This window comes from Equus przewalskii, chromosome 13, assembly GCF_037783145.1.
Source record: "Equus przewalskii isolate Varuska chromosome 13, EquPr2, whole genome shotgun sequence".
NCBI lineage: Eukaryota > Metazoa > Chordata > Mammalia > Perissodactyla > Equidae > Equus > Equus przewalskii.
Window position 1 is genome coordinate 57,807,756 of NC_091843.1, and position 17,299 is coordinate 57,825,054.

At 38.0% G+C, this 17,299-nt stretch overlaps 1 protein-coding gene across 4 annotated transcripts in view; it reads left to right on the forward strand.

Annotated features, from left to right (window-relative positions):
• Positions 1 to 17,299, forward strand: part of MCC (MCC regulator of WNT signaling pathway) — a 407,992-nt gene that overhangs the window by 51,356 nt on the left and 339,337 nt on the right. Inside the window, exon 1 of one of the 4 annotated variants that reach the window (XM_070571263.1) lies at positions 3,258 to 3,628. The exons of the other annotated variants lie outside the window; for them this stretch is intronic. The gene's annotated coding sequence lies outside the window, so the exon portion shown is untranslated. Of the gene's footprint in view, positions 1 to 3,257; positions 3,629 to 17,299 lie in introns of those variants that run through there. 4 annotated transcript variants of the gene reach the window in all.

Consider the following 17,299-nt stretch of genomic DNA (forward strand, 5'->3'; position numbering starts at 1 on the left):
CAGTTCAGGTCCCGGGTGCGGACCTACACATTGCTTATCAAGCCATGCTGTGGCAGGCATCCCATACATAAAGTAGAGGAAGATGGGCACTGATGTTAGCTCAGGGCCAGTCTTCCTCAGCAAAAAGAGGAGGATTGGTGGCGGATATTAGCTCAGGTCTAATCTTCCTCAAAAAGAAAAAAAGAAAAGAGAAAAACTAGTATGCTGCTGTCCTGCATGGCTATCATTGTCATGAAAAAAACTGCTAATATTTTAAAAGTAGAATAATTCTTTTTAAAGTCACAAGCATACTGGCAGGCAGTAGAAGATGCACCTCTGGGCCTACTGTCATACTGATTTTTAGTTTTCGTTCCAAACTCTGGTTTTAGGGACCCTGTCGTGTAACATCTCTGAGGCAAGAAGTATTGCTATCAGCTTATATGTTAGAATTTACTTCTTGGAGATGATCCCTGCTTGAAGTGTTAGCCCTTGCAGTAAATTGAAAGGCCTCGTAGCGTTGCTCAAGGGATAAGGCAAACCTGGTTTTCCTGAGTTGTTTGGTATAATCTTCATATAACAGAAATTTTACAAGTAGTCCTTTCAGATTTCTTTTTTCCTTTTCTTTATTTTAACTGTTACTAGTTTGTGTCTAACTTGTCTTTTGGTGCCGTTGTTGTTGCATCTGCTTTTTGTCTTCCGTGGACTACATAAAATCGTTCTTCTAAATTACATTGCCTCATCTTAAATATGGGTAATCTTTGGCACAACCAATGAATTCGTTTCTTTTTTTTCCAGTTGAGATATAATTCACGTAATATATAATTCAGCATTTTAAAGTGTACAATTCAGCAGTTTTTAATATATCCACTATGTTGTGCATCCATCACCACTATCTAATTTCGGAACATTTCCATCACCCCCAAAAGAAACCCCACACCTATTAGCAGGTATGTTTTCGCTTTTCTTGGATATATACCTAGAGTGGAATTGCTGGGTCATATGGTAATTCTATGTTTAACTTTTTGAGGAACCACCAGATTGTTTTCCAATGAATGTATTTCTGTTAGTCACTTACCCCAACGTCCTTCATTGTTCAGTTCTCCTACCGCATCCCTCTCTGGTTGGTTGTGTCAGTTACAGCGTTCTGTGAGGGAAGCGATACATCTAGTCTCTGTGATGTGCTGCTTGATGTAGCATGCAAAATAGCTGCTTTTGGTTTTGTTCTGTTTGTCTGCGACGTGTCAGGAAATGTTTGTTTAAAGACCCTCATATTCCCAGAATTGTGGTATGTAGATTCATTTGCGGTTTCCGTGTCGATTCTGTATTCACCTTGATAGATTGCCACGTTCTTGTGTTCATCTTCTTGGTGATGATGATGACAAGGACGACATCACAACTTATTAGGTGCTTTCCTTGTGTGAGGCACTGTACTAAGAGATTTGCATACATTATTTTATTTAATCTTTGTAATGCACCTCTGAGATGGATGTTTTAAATCCCCTTTTCACTTGCCCAGACTAGCGTTTAAATTGGTGAAGAAATTTCACATGGCTGGAGGTTGGCAGAACAGCGGGAAGGTGCTGCTGTTCTGGGGCCTCTTAATCCTTGGAAAGGTTAACAGCTGTATACTCAAATGTGATTCTTTCGATTCTAGTTTGCCCTGCTGTATAAACCAAGATCACATCTGAAGCCTGTTTCAATTAGAAAGGGAAAAAATGCCTTAGATGAAAACCACCATGTAGTTTCAAATCCTACATCTGAAAAAACACATGGCGGGGCAGGAGAATGACCACAAAAGCAGCATGCAATCACTTTCCAAATTCTGTAATAATTAAGGCTAAAATCCTTTATAAGTGGTGCTGGGAAGATTATTTCTTATTTTCACATTAGTGTGACATTTTAATGTTGTCCCTTACACATATGCATCATAAACCTAGAAAAATGTACACTAAAAACTGTTGGCTTTTAAATCCCCAAGATAAAAGTTCTTTCTCTCCAAGATTCATCATGGTTGTAGCTTTTCATATGCAGAAACTGTTTTGTGCCTCAGTGGACCTCCCCTGCTGCCCTGATGCCCAAGGAAATCAGATCGCTGAGGAATCATGGTTTGAGCTGTAACAGCATTTTCCTAAATGAAAGTATAGCCACTGGTAGCATAGTAACAAGCAGCTCTGCTTTATGAAATCTGGATTTTCCTAAAATGCTTATAGATTTTAACACTATTATAGAAGTTTTAGAAAGATGTATCTTAGGAAAGAGCTTGAAAAGGCAATTCCTAAGATAAGAAATAGAAATGTCCAAGAAGTAAATAAAAATCTGTCCAACCTCTAGTTGTCAAAAAAATGTAAACTAAAATGAGGTATAAATTCTATCTAGCTATTTATTTAATATTGAACAAGTATATGCACATGGCAAAAAATTCTTTTTTTTCCCCTCATGCTATGCCCCAGCCACTCTATTCTCCTCCCCAAAGGCAACTACCATTACCAGTGTTTTATAGACTTCGTAATGGTTGTCTATGAACCTGAGTATGTGTATACATATACACACATACATGTATGTATCTGCATATATGTGTATATATAATACATACATATATAATATTATACACACTGTTCTACACCTTGCTTTTTTCACATAACAGTTATTCTTGGAAATTTTTCCATATCAATATATATATAGCTATCTTGCTCTTTATCCCCCTAACATATTTTAAATAAAAATTTTCAAGCATACAGAAAAGTTGGAACCTTGTTCTTTTTAACAGTTGCATAATATTTCATTATGTCAGTACCACAGTTCATTTTACCAGTCCTCTAATGACTAATATTTAAATTGTTTCCTATGGTTTGCCTTTACAAAATAATGCTGCAATAAAATCCTTACACACAGGTCATTTGGCATATATATATATAAGAATATATCAGTAGGAGAATTCACTAAAAGCAGAATTGCTAGGTCAGGGGTATGTGTATTTTTAATTTTATAGATATTGCCAGATTTTCTCATGGAGATTGTAGCAATTTACTCTTATACTAACAAAGTGTGAGAGTGGCTGTTACTCCACACTCTCTTCAGGAGCATCTGAGTTAAAATTTCTAATTCTACTGCTATTTGGCTTTGGATTAGTTGCTTGAATTCTCTGGCAATAATAATACTTGGCAGCATTGTTCTGAGGATTAAATAAGACAAGCAGCAGCTATAAAACTCCTAACACTTTGCCAGGGGCATCAGACATTGTCAAGACATGTCAGTCTTTTCTCCTCTTCACCTGATGGGCAAGGCTCAAGGTGTGGAACCTTTAAGGCAGACCTAATGATGGCACTTGCTCCCATCTTTGGAAGCTCTTCTCGTGGATCCTCACTGGGATTCTCTGCATGCAAGCCTTCTGCTTGAACCTGCTGATAGGATAAAAACTCAGTTCTCCATGTAAGATGCATGGGCTCAAACTTAAAAGTAATCTTTACTTGGGGCTGGCCTGGTGGTGTAGTGGTTAAGTTCACACGCTCCACTTCAGTGGCCTGGGGTTCATGATCGTGGACCTACAAACTGCTCGTGAAGCTGCACTGTGGCGGCATCCCGTATACAAAATAGAGGAAGATTGGCACAGATGTTAGCTCAGGGTTGATCTTTCTCACCAAAAAAAAAGGTAAGCTTTACTTCTTAATTTGTTTCTTATTTGCTTTCCTATGAGTGAAAATTATTTTTCAAACATTATTCTGAATGAATAGCCAGCTATATTTAGACTGATTTGAAAAAAATGTGATTTAATTATGCTTTCGCTAGTGGATACAGATGTAGACTACAGACGCGATTGTAGAGAATTATTTTTATTACTGGTTCAGAGGAGCGGGCAGAGGACCACGACAGAGTTTCAGCTTGAGGAGAATCTGCATTACATTGACATAGGCAAGAATTTATTATGTCCCAATAGAATGTGTCTAATTTGGATAGTTTTAGAAAATTCTCCAGTGGGACTAGAATCGTTATTCCATGGTATAAGTGAATTTGTGACTGCCTTGATTTTTTGATTAAAATCAGAAATCCACCTACAAGATGATCTTAAGCTAGCAACTCCTTTCCTTCAGCTGGAAGGAAATAAAACAGCATAGAGCTGGATTCTAAGATGTAAATTGCAGGGAAGATGTGTCTGTAATTAACTTAGGAAATACTGTTTGTGTTTAACTTCACCATAATTTTTCAGGATGAACAAATTGCACATTAGATAGTGCAGGCAAGAAGTAAGGCTTTTAACAAGTGTAGATGTTGTTTCCCAGTTGTAATTTCTAAGATGATCCTGTGAACTTTTAATTTATACGTTGGTTTGGAGTAATTAGCCCCTGAATTATCTGGCTTTTGAGACATAATTATTTAGAAGAAGAATGGACTATGGAGAGCATCTTCATTTTCTGAAGAATCAGAGGAACAATGATGCCCTTCACTGAAAATCATACAGTGATGCTTGAAAGGAAAATACAGCATAGTCATGGGAACATATGCAAGATACTTGAAATAATAATATTTATAATTTTTTTGTTTTGCAAAACCCACGATGTATTTTGTATCTATTGTTTTCCCATATCACCTTGCCTGGTAGATTTTGAGCACTTTTTTATCTTCACAAAGTTTGGAGAGTGAAAAGAATTCAAATTCTCTCCAACCTCCAGGTAGTTAAATCCTGTCTAAATATCTTATATACTAATGTCCTTATTACATAAGTCACCTACATAAGATTAACTAATGAGTTTTGGACAATTGAAGTGAACTATTGTCAAGGCCAAGTGTGAATTGCAAGCTGCTAAAATGTCTTGACAGGATAATAACCGGAATAACCTGTAAGCTAATACATGGTAAGGAGGCATCTGGTTTTCCTCTTGGCAGGGCGCTAGATGCCAGAGCTAAGCTCCTTGGCTCACTTTTCTCTAACAGTGCTCCTTAGACACCAGGATTCTGAATGCCACTGGAGACCCAGTATGTACCTTTTAAAAAATGCTTTATATGTGCACATGAATCCAAATTCACAATGTCCCAGAAAGGGTAGATGGCAGAGTAAGTTTCTGTCCCATCCCTGTTCCCCGGATGCAATCCCCTCTCCAGGGGCACTCCCTGGTAACAGTTCCTTAGGTGTCCTTCCAGAGGTAGTCTGTGCATATCCAGTGCATACGGTCACACACTCTACCTCTTTTATATATATGGTCATATGCCATACACACTGATCTGCACCTCCCCTTTTTTAACTTGACCTGTTTTGTAGATTGTGCCACCATTACAGAGAGCTGCCTCCTTCTTTTTAAAGGCTGTTTAGTATTCATTGCATTGTATGGATGAATCATAATTTATTTACCAGACCTCCACTGGTGGATATTTAGATGATTTCCAGTCTGTTGCTAATACAAACAATGCTGCATGGGATAACTTGGACATTCATTGTTTTGCATACATCATCATATCTGTGGGATACATTTCTAGAGATGGAATTGCTGGGTCAAACACTATGTGCATTTTTGATTTTGACAAATACTGCCAAATTTCAATAGACTGTGTACAAGTTATACTCCCACCAGTGGGGTTTGAGAGTGGCATGTGCTTTTAAATCCTAGACCTGGCCTTTGTCACTAAAGGGTGTATTTTTCTGAACCTGGCCACAGTCCAGGGCCTCTGGGCTCACTTGTGTTATGTTACTGACTTTCTGTCTGTGATCAGGACTCATTTTTCAACACTCCAGGACACTGTATTCTTTTCCAGCCCTTTGAGGGGATTGCTTACAGCCTCAATGAGAAATAGGCTTATTTCTATAGTTTCCTCATAGACAAGGGGATGAAGGGAGGTGTTGATGTTTCAGAGCCCTGAGTTTTGGCAAAGCGGAGGCATTAAAGAGGTTAGTTTATTTGCCTTGATTTGAAAATCGACATAGGAGGGAATCTTCCCACTCTTAAATAAAGAAACAAACTGAAGTTTTGGCTTTAAAGCTGAAGTGTTGTTGCTGTCTTATGGTTGTCACTGAGCTGCTGAGCCCCTGTCTCTGCCTAGCTGACATCACACTCTCCCTGCGAGGTCTGGCTCCCTGCCCGCTCTCCCTCCGGCGGCGGGGGCTGCACCCTCTCCCTCTGCCGCTTCCTCCCCTCCTCCTGTTCCTCACCTCATTTCCTCTCCTCCTTCTTATCCAAACAGCTTTTTATGATTCCTGTTGGAACTTTACCATCTTTCCCTGAGCCACTATCCTAACTTGACAGGTCCAGGCACAGCCAGTGAGCGCCCTTTGATTTTTCTATCTATAGCTCTCCCTCCCTGTGCTTACTATTTTATAATCAATCTGTGCCGTAGTTTGTATCCCAAACTTCTAAAATGTAAAGAGCCCTTTCGTTCAGTTCTGTAGAACACCTAGCTCACGGTGCTCACTTAAATATATGAAATGGTGGTTCGTTAAGGGATATTTTTTCAAGGATTTAGCTTTAAATTTATTTTAATTGAAATATATTTATATAATATATATTTTATAGTATATATTTATAAAATATAAAGATGTTTTAACTTAAATTTATTTATAACTGGCAAAATTATGATGGCATTTCTGTGGATTATTTCCCCAATATAGTGTTCACTAATACTCAACACTGACTTCAGTCTTGTTACAGTGTATACTTACTTTCCTTAGAATGAAATGTCTAGGTAGACAAAGATGATGAGCTACCGAGGACACTGGCATTGTTGCTGTTTGGTACCATTTGTCCCACATTAGTCTCCGATCAATGGAGTAAGGAACTGCTTTAGCCACGTTGGTGATATTTAGAACAGTGCTACTCAAAGAGTTGTTACCGAGCCAGGTTTGTTTCTGCCCGCCACCTGGAAAGCCGAACACCAAGATGACGAGATTGCAGCAGAAAGAGGTTAATCACAAGGCAGCCAAGTGAGGAAACGGGAGAATGAGTCTCAAATCCACTTCCCTGAAAATAGGGACTCAGGGATATTTATGGGGTGGGGGGCAAGGTGGTCTGAAGTGTGGAGATAGATGCTTGGAGGTGAAGAGAGGGGAGGTAATTGATGATCTGCGCAGCGTAGTCAAGCTTCATGGCCCTTCACAGGACGCATGCTCACAAAATGGTGGCATTAGCATGAGCTGAGGGTGGAGTTTTTAGCCTCTTGACGTCAAAAGGTCACTTGACATCTGCACCGGCCCAGTTAATAAGTTGGTCATCTCAACTGGCCTGAAGTGGACAAGGGGTTCTAATTCCTGAAGAACAGCTCACACACCCATTATCATGGTGACCCAGGCTCCAGGGAGATGCTATCTATAGGAACCTAGTGGGAGTCCCATAGCGTATTGCCTAAACAGCACAGTTAACAATGTGTGGGTGAACAGCTAAAAGCTATAATCAGTAATTGCAAAAAGGAAAAAAAGCTTTAGTTCCTAGCTACTTAATCATCAAAGGCTGTTTACTGGTTTTCAGAGTGGGCCACAGACTAGTGTTTTTCTTACCTGACTGCAACAAGGTAAGTACAGGAATCGGAAATAACTGTTCCACTTCAGAAACTTTTATACCAATTTCACCAAGTTGAGTCTAATTTTTAAAATTAAGCTTGTATTTTTCTATGTCCTTTTTAAATCCTTTTTGCCTAAAAACTCATTTTATTTTATTCTACAAAATATCAATCTATCACAGATTAGATTCTCTAAAATAATCTAGAAAATTCCTCAAATTTTGGTGACTCTCTAGCTTGTAAGGCAGATGCATTGCTCTAAAAGTCATTGCATTGGCTTGTTTTCATAGTGTGATAAGTGTGATATCCCCATGAAATACTTGAGGAAATGAGGCACAATGACAAAATTTCTTGCCTGAGGCTGCTGCGTATCCTGGAATTAAATCTTCCCCTTCTCATTTCTGTGCTCAAACGACAAGGCCTCCTCTGCTTTTCATGTTATGATATTTTAATTAGAATCTGACACAATGAGTGGAATAAGAGAAAATTATTCATGGAAAGAACATTGCATTATTTTACCCTTCAAAGAACAGTGTAAGAAGCATTTTCCCCCATTTTATGAGTGACAATTTTCTAAAACTAAAGTACTTTGGAAGATATTTAGAAGAATTTTAACATAATGGCTTTGCACTCAGAAAAAAATTTTTGTGTGCTGAATGTTTTTAAATGCTGGTGGAGAGTATATAAATAATAACATTTGGGGAAATTTGCAGTGTCACAGTGTCGGCCTCAGAGAGAGGTGTGGGTTTCTGTTTGGGCCAAAGGAAGATCCAAGGAGCCAGAATAAACTTTGAGAACATCGCCTGTTCTGAATGTGGATGCAGCAAGCCCTAGCTGTGTGTGAGCAGAGGAGGCCAGACATACTGGTCCGAATGAATTGTGAAGCAGGAAGAACTGAGAGGGGTTTTAGATGAGAGAGAGAATGAGACCAAGGGACAGAGGATTAAAAAGGATGGGGGTATGTGGGAGGGCCCCAGGGTGGCGGGGCCTCGGGGCTCCCCGTGGCAGGCTCTGTGGGTGAGACACTTCCATTTTGGAGGGCCAGGGGTCAAGTGCTCGTTTGGAGCCTAGCTAATACATAAAAATGTATGAGCCTTGGCTATTCAATTTAAGAGCATGATGAAAAATTTTGCTTTATTTTTTATTACTACATTTAGGTGCTCCTCCTCCACTATGGAAAAAATAAATATAATTGCAAGTTTATCATTCACAGCAGGTTGTGAGTTTTTTATGTGTTAAATACATGTTGTAATATAAATCTTTTTGCTGTGATGGAAAAATGTGGGTACAATTGTCTTTTTATATTAATGGTGTTATGTGTCCTGTAATTTTCCTATAAAAATATGACCTAAAGTGATCTGAAAGGATAACAGTTCTCAAAGTGTTGTTAAAATACACTTAGAAATAAGTTTTTAAAAAGTGGCACACTTTCCCAAATCTTTTATTGCCCCCAAACTTCCATCTCTGAGGTCTTTTCTGTTATCCTCTCTTTCTATATCTTTCAGACATGATTGCCTTACATGGTTTTTGGATCTGGGGTGAAATGCTTGGCCTTAATGGAGTTTTTGGAGGGACATTTGTATATTAAGAGCCACTTACCCATTTGTCATTCTGACCATTATTGCCAATATATTCAATTAGTAAGGATTTACTGAGTGCTCACTGCAAGGGTCTATGTCTGTCACTGGGATTACAAAAGAGCTACCTTCATTTATTCATTCATCCACCAACCTGTTCAAGTGCCTGCTGTGAACCAAGCACGGTGCCAGGAACTTCAGACAGGTGCCCTCTCAGAAGGAACTGATAGACTCGGGAAAACGGACACCGTCTCTCTTAACGTTATTATGAGGATTAAATGAAATAATATTTCTAAAGCGCCTAGCACAGCCCCTGAAGCATAGGTGCTCTGGATGAGTATTTTTACCCAGGAATGGCAGAGACTGCTTTTAAGCAGTGCTTACAAATCATTGTGAAGATAAGCTGAATCTTGCTTAATATAGAAGGTTAATTTACTGATTTTTAAAAAATAATCCAAAGGGCAAACATATTAAAATATTTCTTCCACTGGAATATTGATAGGAAAAGGCAAGTTGAGAGATTGCCAAACAAATGAAGAGTAAGAGTATTAGGAAACAGTTACATGTGAAAGAATTATAGAAAGAGCTTTTTAAAAATACGTATAAGTAATACTTTACTTGTTTGCCGATGCTTTCTTCTTGAGTATTCGCCTTTAGTCACTCTTGACGTTTCACCTGGAGAAGGGGAAGCCATCATGTCAGTGACTGAGCTTGTCTGTTCATTATTTCAGTGAACTCTCAGGAATTTCAGGCTAAACATCAGAAAGAATTAATATTACAATACCTCACATCTAAAAAGACAAAGCTAGTGCTTCCTGTAGGAAACATACACATCCCTCTACCTGCCCCGCAAAGTCTGATAAATCTTTCAACCAAAGTTTTTTTGTCAGTGGGTTATCGATTGGACATGAATTTGAATCTGATCAGATTTCCTTAACCAAAAAAGTGATCATTTCGTGTGTATCCTATGAATACAAATGAATCCAAAATTAGAAAATCAGCTGCAAAGAAGACTAACAGATTTATGATACAGTGGCTTTTCTATATTTGAGGAAAAATGTCTCCTATTTTGTAATTCCTCCTTTATCTAAAAGTAATAATGGCCATTCGTAACAATGTCCTTGTTTGACTGATACTACTGCCTGAAGCTTTTTGGGTATATTGTACTCTGTTTTCCCAGTGCTATCCGAAAGAAGTTTCTGCAGTGATGGAAATGTTCTGTATCTGTGCCGTGCAGTGTGGTAGCCACTAGCCACATGTGTCTAGTGGGCATTTGAAATGTGGCTATTGAGCTAGTAAAATAAGGAAACGAATTATTAATTGTATTTAATTTTAATTAATTTAAATGTAAACTTAGCCGCCTGTGTGTAGTAACTTCCATATTGAACAGTGCAACTCAAGACGATAAATGTTAATTCACAAGAGTTAAAATAGGTTTCCACATAGACAATGTTGAGGAAGCTGGCAATGGGAAATTCTGGTTTTGCAAAAGCCTATATTTCAATATTCCATTGGGTGTGAAATTTCAAAAAGAAAATCTTCATAATATAAATTAGATGTCAAAGTTTATTCTTTCAATTCGACTTTTGTCTTTCCTATTTTTTGTATTTTTTTCAAGTGGGTAACCTCAACCAAAAGCATTTTTTCAGATATAAAAATAATGCCAACAGCTTCATCCTTTCTAATAGTATGATTTATGAGAAAGAGAGAGAGAGAAAGAGACAAGGAGAGAGAGAGAATGAATGTGTAGGCTCAACTGTGAGCCAGTCTCCTGCATTTATTACTTTGGCTGACTTAGTGAGTGCTTAAAGACTGTGGTGGGAAGGTCCAAGAAGATTTCAGTTAATTCCTTAGGATGCGTGTCATGTGGCATTTTATTTGTTTAGGTAATATCACCAATTAATTTTCTTTCCTTCATGGCTCTTCATGTTTTTATCCCATATGTTCACAGGCTACAGCTGTCCTTTTTGTAAATAAAGATTGAATTTTAAAGAGGGGCTGGGGTACATTTATACATAGCAGTGTCTCTTTGCTTTCCCTTTTTGACATCAAAACACCATTTTAAACTGTAGAATGTAATGTTTATGCTCCTAAAGAAAGTTGTCTGTTGATTAACTAAAGACTATATTTGCTATTCTGCTTCTTCATGTATAAAATTTCAGTTAACTGGAATATTTCAAATCAGAGGCTTCTGGTTAATTAAAAGCACATGAAAAAATGCTCATACATTCATCATTTATTTACTGATCACTTGTTAAAAGCCAGATACTGTTTTTGGTATTGGGAATACAACAGTGAACAAAACAGACGAAATTCTCCATCACATCCATTTGCATCGATTGCAAATTGGGGTGTGCAAGAAGCAAAGGAGAAATGGGATTAAAGGTTCATTATTTCAGTTCTCTCTCCATCTCTTTTACCTCAAATCTAACATTTTATTTACCCATTCCTTCATTTATTTAGTACCTATTATATGCCAGGGGTTAGAGGTTCAACGATGAACAAAGAATGAGCCTTGTCCTCTAGGAATTTATAGTCTAGTACGGGAGCTTGCAAACTTTTGCTGTAAAGGGCCAAATAGTAAAGATTTTTGGTTTTACGGGCCATACAGTCTCTGTCACAACTATTCAGCTCCACTGTTGTAGTAGCAAAGTAGCCAAAGACAATACATAGACAAGTAGGCATGCCTGTGTTCCAATAAACTTGATTTACTAAAGCAAGCAATGATCTGGATTTGGCTGTAGGCTTTAGTTACTAACCTCTGGTCTGGCAGAAGAGAGAGAAAATAAATCACTTATTACTGTAGAGTGGGGGAAGTGATCAAAGCAAGCACAGATGCCTCAGCAACATTGAGAAGGGGCATCAAATTGGACTGGCAGTTACTTGAGATATTTAGGGGAGATTTCTGAAGGACATGCCATTCAAGTGAATTATGAAGCATAGGCTGGAGTTTAAAGAAAGGGAAAGGAAGGATGTTCTCAGCAGAGGAATAAACATGTACAAAGTATGGCATGTAAAACAACAATGCTTCTTATGGAAACTAAAAGAAATTCAGTAGGGCTGGAATGCAGGTTGTCTACTTCAGCAGGAGGGTGAGGCCAGAGAGGTAGGCCTGAGTCGTATTCTGATGGGCCTTGGTTGTGAAGTGAGAAACAGGGGTAGGAAACTGAAAGTCTTGAGGGGAGCAAATAAAGGATTTTAAGCAGGGAAAAGTAATTTTTTGGCTTCCAGTTGGAAAGAGGAAGACCCAGGAGGAAACCATTGCAGAAAACCAGATGGAAAATGGTTAGGGCAGCAAGGGTGATCAAGATGAAATGAATATGAGAGCTATTTACACAACAGTCTCTAGTTCTTGGTGACTGACTGAGTGTGGGGATAAATGAGAAAGAAACATCTTAGGAAATTTCTAGATTTCTGGTTTAGGTGACTAGATGATGTCATTTATGTAGCTAGGATGAATAAACTTGTGGAGGGGAGACAAGATAATGAATTCAATTTAGGACTTTGAGTTCAAGATAAATGTATGACGCCAAAACGTAGCTACTCAGTAGAAAATGGAGAGGGAGATGTGGGAATCACCGTGAATAGTGATAGAGAAGGTCATAAATTTAGATTAGGTCATATATAGAAAGTCTATAAAGTGAAAAACAGAGAGCAAGACAGGCCTTGGGTAACGTGAATGTTTAAGGACAAGAATTCTGAAGGAGCAATCATGTAGAGGTGGGGAAACCGGAAAACAGGGTTGTTACTCAAGCTGAAGGAAGGAGTTTCGAGGAAAAGGCAGCAGTCAGTGTTGAGCACTCAAGAGAAGGAAAAAAATGTGCTCTGGGATTATGTGGTATGAATGACTTTGCAGACAAGAAAGTGAACCCATACAGACGGAGAATTAGACTAAAGTCTCCACAAACATAGCTGAAGTGTGGGCAGCTCAAACACTGCTGGTGGGGCTATAAATTGGTAGATGTTTCTCAAGGGACCTATGGGAAACCGTATCAAGAGATTAGATCATTTAACAATGAGTAATTCTACCTTTGGAAAATCATAAGAGGAAAATAATCAGATCTGTAGTCTGTAAGGATGACCAAAGTTTGAAAATGACATTTTGGATCATCTTATTTGATTAACTCCAGGAGACGTGTCCTGTAAGTGCATTCTGATATGAATGGTGTTGTTCATTTTAAACATTTTCCCCTTCAACCATGGCCTCAGACCATATTTGTTTTGTTTGAGTTGGCTTTTTATATGTTAGCTTTTTTGTTAAGAAAAATTTTAAATAATAAAAATTACAGATTATATAATGAACACAAATGTACCTATTATCCAGATTGAAAAGATGTTAACATGGTGTCATATTTGCCTATGATTTTTAATGTGTTGTTATAAATACATGTTAACTCCCCCATATTCCCTTCCCCAATCCTATTCTCCTTTCTCCCTCACCACTTTACACTTGATATTTATGCTTCCTGACCTTGTTTTTATTACTTGCCTATGTGTAAATCCATATACAATTCACAGTGTTGTTTTGCATATTTTTAAACTTTAGGTAAATGCTGTCCTATTGTTCATGTTATTTTTCAACCCGAGGATTTTACTCAACATTGTTTTTGAAATTTATTAATGATGATATATCGTAGATGTATTTCTTTCAAAAACTCCATTCTATAGTATTTCATTACCTGACCATACCTCAATTTATATATCCATTCTCTGTTAATAGCCTTCTGGACTAGTTATTTCACACCTCTGTTCTTCACTTTCCTCACTTATAAAATGGAGTGAATGATGGTATTAACTCACAGGGTGGTTGTGAGAATTAAATTAATTAATAGACATGTAAAGCACTAGCTTAGGCCCTGGCACATAATAAGTATCCGTGTTAGCTGTTCTCATCAGTATGATTTTTTATATTATTATTAAGCTCTTTCCAAATCTTTGCTGTTACAGATATTGTGCGTCTCTCCTTCTGTCCCTGCATACGTTTCTTTAGCATATATAACTAAACATTGAATTTCTGGTTGAAGAGTGTGCTTAACTCTACTTTTTAGATGTTGCCAAAGACCTTTCTAAAGAGGCAGTACCAGTGTCTCTTCCACCAACACCATGTCAAAGTTTCTGCTTCCTCATCAGCATTTGGTATTGTAAGACCAACATTTTTGCCAATCCTGTAGGTATTAAAATAGTATCCATTGTTTGTTTTAATTTGCATTTTCCTTCTGTTTATTGAGGTTGAGAATCTTTTCACATCTTTATTGGCTATTTTCTGCTCACATCATTTGCCCATTTTTCGATTGGGTTATTTTCTTTACCTTATTGCAGTGTAGGAATTTGTTATATATTTCATACTAATCTTTTGTCTGTCATACCTCAAATTAAATTAATGACTGACTTTTTTTTTTAATTTGGAAACATTACTTTTATCAAAACATTTCACGCGCATGGTAAAAACAATATGGTACAGAAGAGCTTGTGGCAAAACACCGGTTCCTGCCCTGCCTCCCTCTCCACGCCCAAGCCCACTCCCCAGGCAGTTTCTTTTTACCATTTGTGCTTTTAGTTCTCCTGATCATTTCTTCCATACGAGCTTATACCTTTGTATCCGATTTGTCAACTTTGAACAGTATCTCTTTATTCCATGCTATGAAAGGTAAGGAGAGCCCCGGTGTTGTCAGTCCCACTTCTCATTCTCGCCATTCATCATACTGCCAACTGTCAACCCAGAACATTCAGGGTTTTGCCACTGCCTCTGCAGCTCCCTTGCTGCATATTCTAGGCAAGGATTTTTAGCACCTGTGTCATCGGCCAGCTGCTCCCATCTCTTTTATGTCTTTCTGACATTTGTTGAAATCCCTTATCTTTGATAACCTCTTCTCCTTTTATCTTAACTATGAGTTTATTTGCTTATTATTTGTTTTGTTCTCCACTTTAATTATTTTACTCAGAAGCAATGATGAAAGGCAAATGCATTTGCTCCAGCCAACAGCTGTACCCAGAAATTACCAACTATAGACTAGAAGCCTGTTTTTTTATGACGTACGATTTTTCACACTTTAAATATTTATGGAACAGAAATTAGACTTCTAAATTACATTTTTGTGTGACTCAAATTGAAGAGTTAGGGGCAAAATGAACTTTTAGACTTTTTTTGAGTTCTTTCATAAACAGCTATTACTGGCACACCTACCTGTTCCAAAGGTGTCTGTTGAGAATTGTGAACAGAAGCATCTAACCTCTTACTCAAAGTAATGATTGCTTTTGCATAGCCCTCATTCCATCTGGGTTTGGGATTTAGTATCATTGTGGAGAAGAATGATGTTTTTCTCTGCCTCTGAGCCTGAGAGACCTAAGCCCATCTTTCCCATTATCTAGTCCCGATGTTGGGCTGTGAATTTCGCTGAATGATAAATAGCTTCATTGAATTTTCACTTCCTACTCAATTTCTTTATAAGTTAAAGGAAGAAGAATAGCCAAGAGACAAAAAGGCTTTTATATACAGAAAGTAATAGCTGTGCATTGTGAAAGCACGCAGTTTAGAGCTGGAAGCATCGATCTTCAGTCATATTTTAATTTTGCTGCCTGGTGATTGGTGTTCTTTACAGAACTAAATATTACCTGACTTGGCTAGTTCCTCTGCTATAAACTGGAATCTATTCCTTTCTTGCCTCACGGTGATATCCTCTGAAGATAAGATATATTGATATGAATATGAATAAATGTGAAACACCTTTTAGAACAGTTGTCGCAATGATGAAAGGAAAAAAATTATTTAGAGGAAATTTATTTATTTAGAGGAAAAAATGTTCACCAAAATTTTGTGAAGTTAACCAAAATGTTCCCTGTGGTTATTGCGGAGTAGAGGGATTGCATGTAGTTTCTATTTTCTTCTTTTTGCTTGTCTACATTTTCTACAATGAATGTACGTATTTTCTGGAATAATATACAAAAGTTTGGTTGTTTCTTTTTTTTTTTTTAAGGCTGCTGCCTTATGTGGTGATGTTATTGCTACTGAAATAGTTCTCCACTCTGCCATCTCAGTTTTGGACAACTGTAGCTTAGTGTCTCTTCCTCTGAGAAACGTTCCTGACCTAGGGCAGAGAAACTGTCATGCTGCTCTGTCACTAAGGTTACAAGGGGGTGGTGGTTGTTTTTATGGTGTCCACTGGTCATTCATACTTACTGAGCATCCTATATGCTGCCTTCTGTGGGAGAATACAGAGAGGTGTATGTTGGAAAATATCAAATAAAGTGGGGACCCCCTTAAAAGAGTAGTCATTTTTAACTTCGGAAAGTTTATGAATCAGTCCATCCAAACAGATGTGAGGGAGATCTGCTGTGTACACGGTGATGTGCTGAGTGCTGCGTAGATCTCAAGAGAGAGTGATGCATGGTCAACACTGGCTTCCAGGAGCTTGTGGTCAGGTTGGAACGGTAAGACTTGAGTGTGTGAAAATAATAAAAGAAAAAAAAAGAGAAGGAGAGAAATGAAAGTTAGTACAACAATCCAAAAGTTGTCACAAAGTTACGTATAGTCACTGAATGAATGGTGCAGGGGCTAAATGCTGGCAGAAGGAAGAGACCACTTGTGGGCCTGAGTGGGCTACAAGGACTGCATGGAGTTGGAAAAGTTTGAGCTCAAAGTGGAAGCTACAAGGCATCTTAAGGCCTGTGCTCAGAAATCCTAGAATGTTAAATCTGTCACATTCCATTGATCAAGCAAGTCACAAGGCCAGCCTAGATTCAAGGGCAGGGAAATTGGCTCCACCCCTTGATGGGAGGTATGGCAAAAGAGGCCTGGTCACAGAGGAGTGTAATTCACTGAGGGCCATTTTAAACAAGCTGATACAATGGCTCATAGTAAACCTTTGTGATCCAGGTTCTCTAGGCTTAGCTCTTGGTATGTAAAGGAGAGCTTTTGGAATTTTTTTTCTCTCTTGTAAATTTGCTTTCTCATCTTGTTGATAACAAAATGTAACTTATTGTTTTCATCCATGTTTAACATAGAAGGGTAACACATATATAGATCTATGTAGTCTTTCTGGTTTAATATGAAAGTATTGTTAATTAATGACCATTGATAATCAAGCTGCTTATATTAGTGTCATCCTTATGTGTGTTCACAGGTCAAAATTTGATATGATTGACATCCAAGGTGGTGAATGGTAGAATGGAAAGGGTAAGAGCTGTGGAATCACACTGATTTGATTTCGATTCCTGGCTCTGCTGTATATTAGCTCTGTGACTCTCTCAGCCTTCATATCTTAATC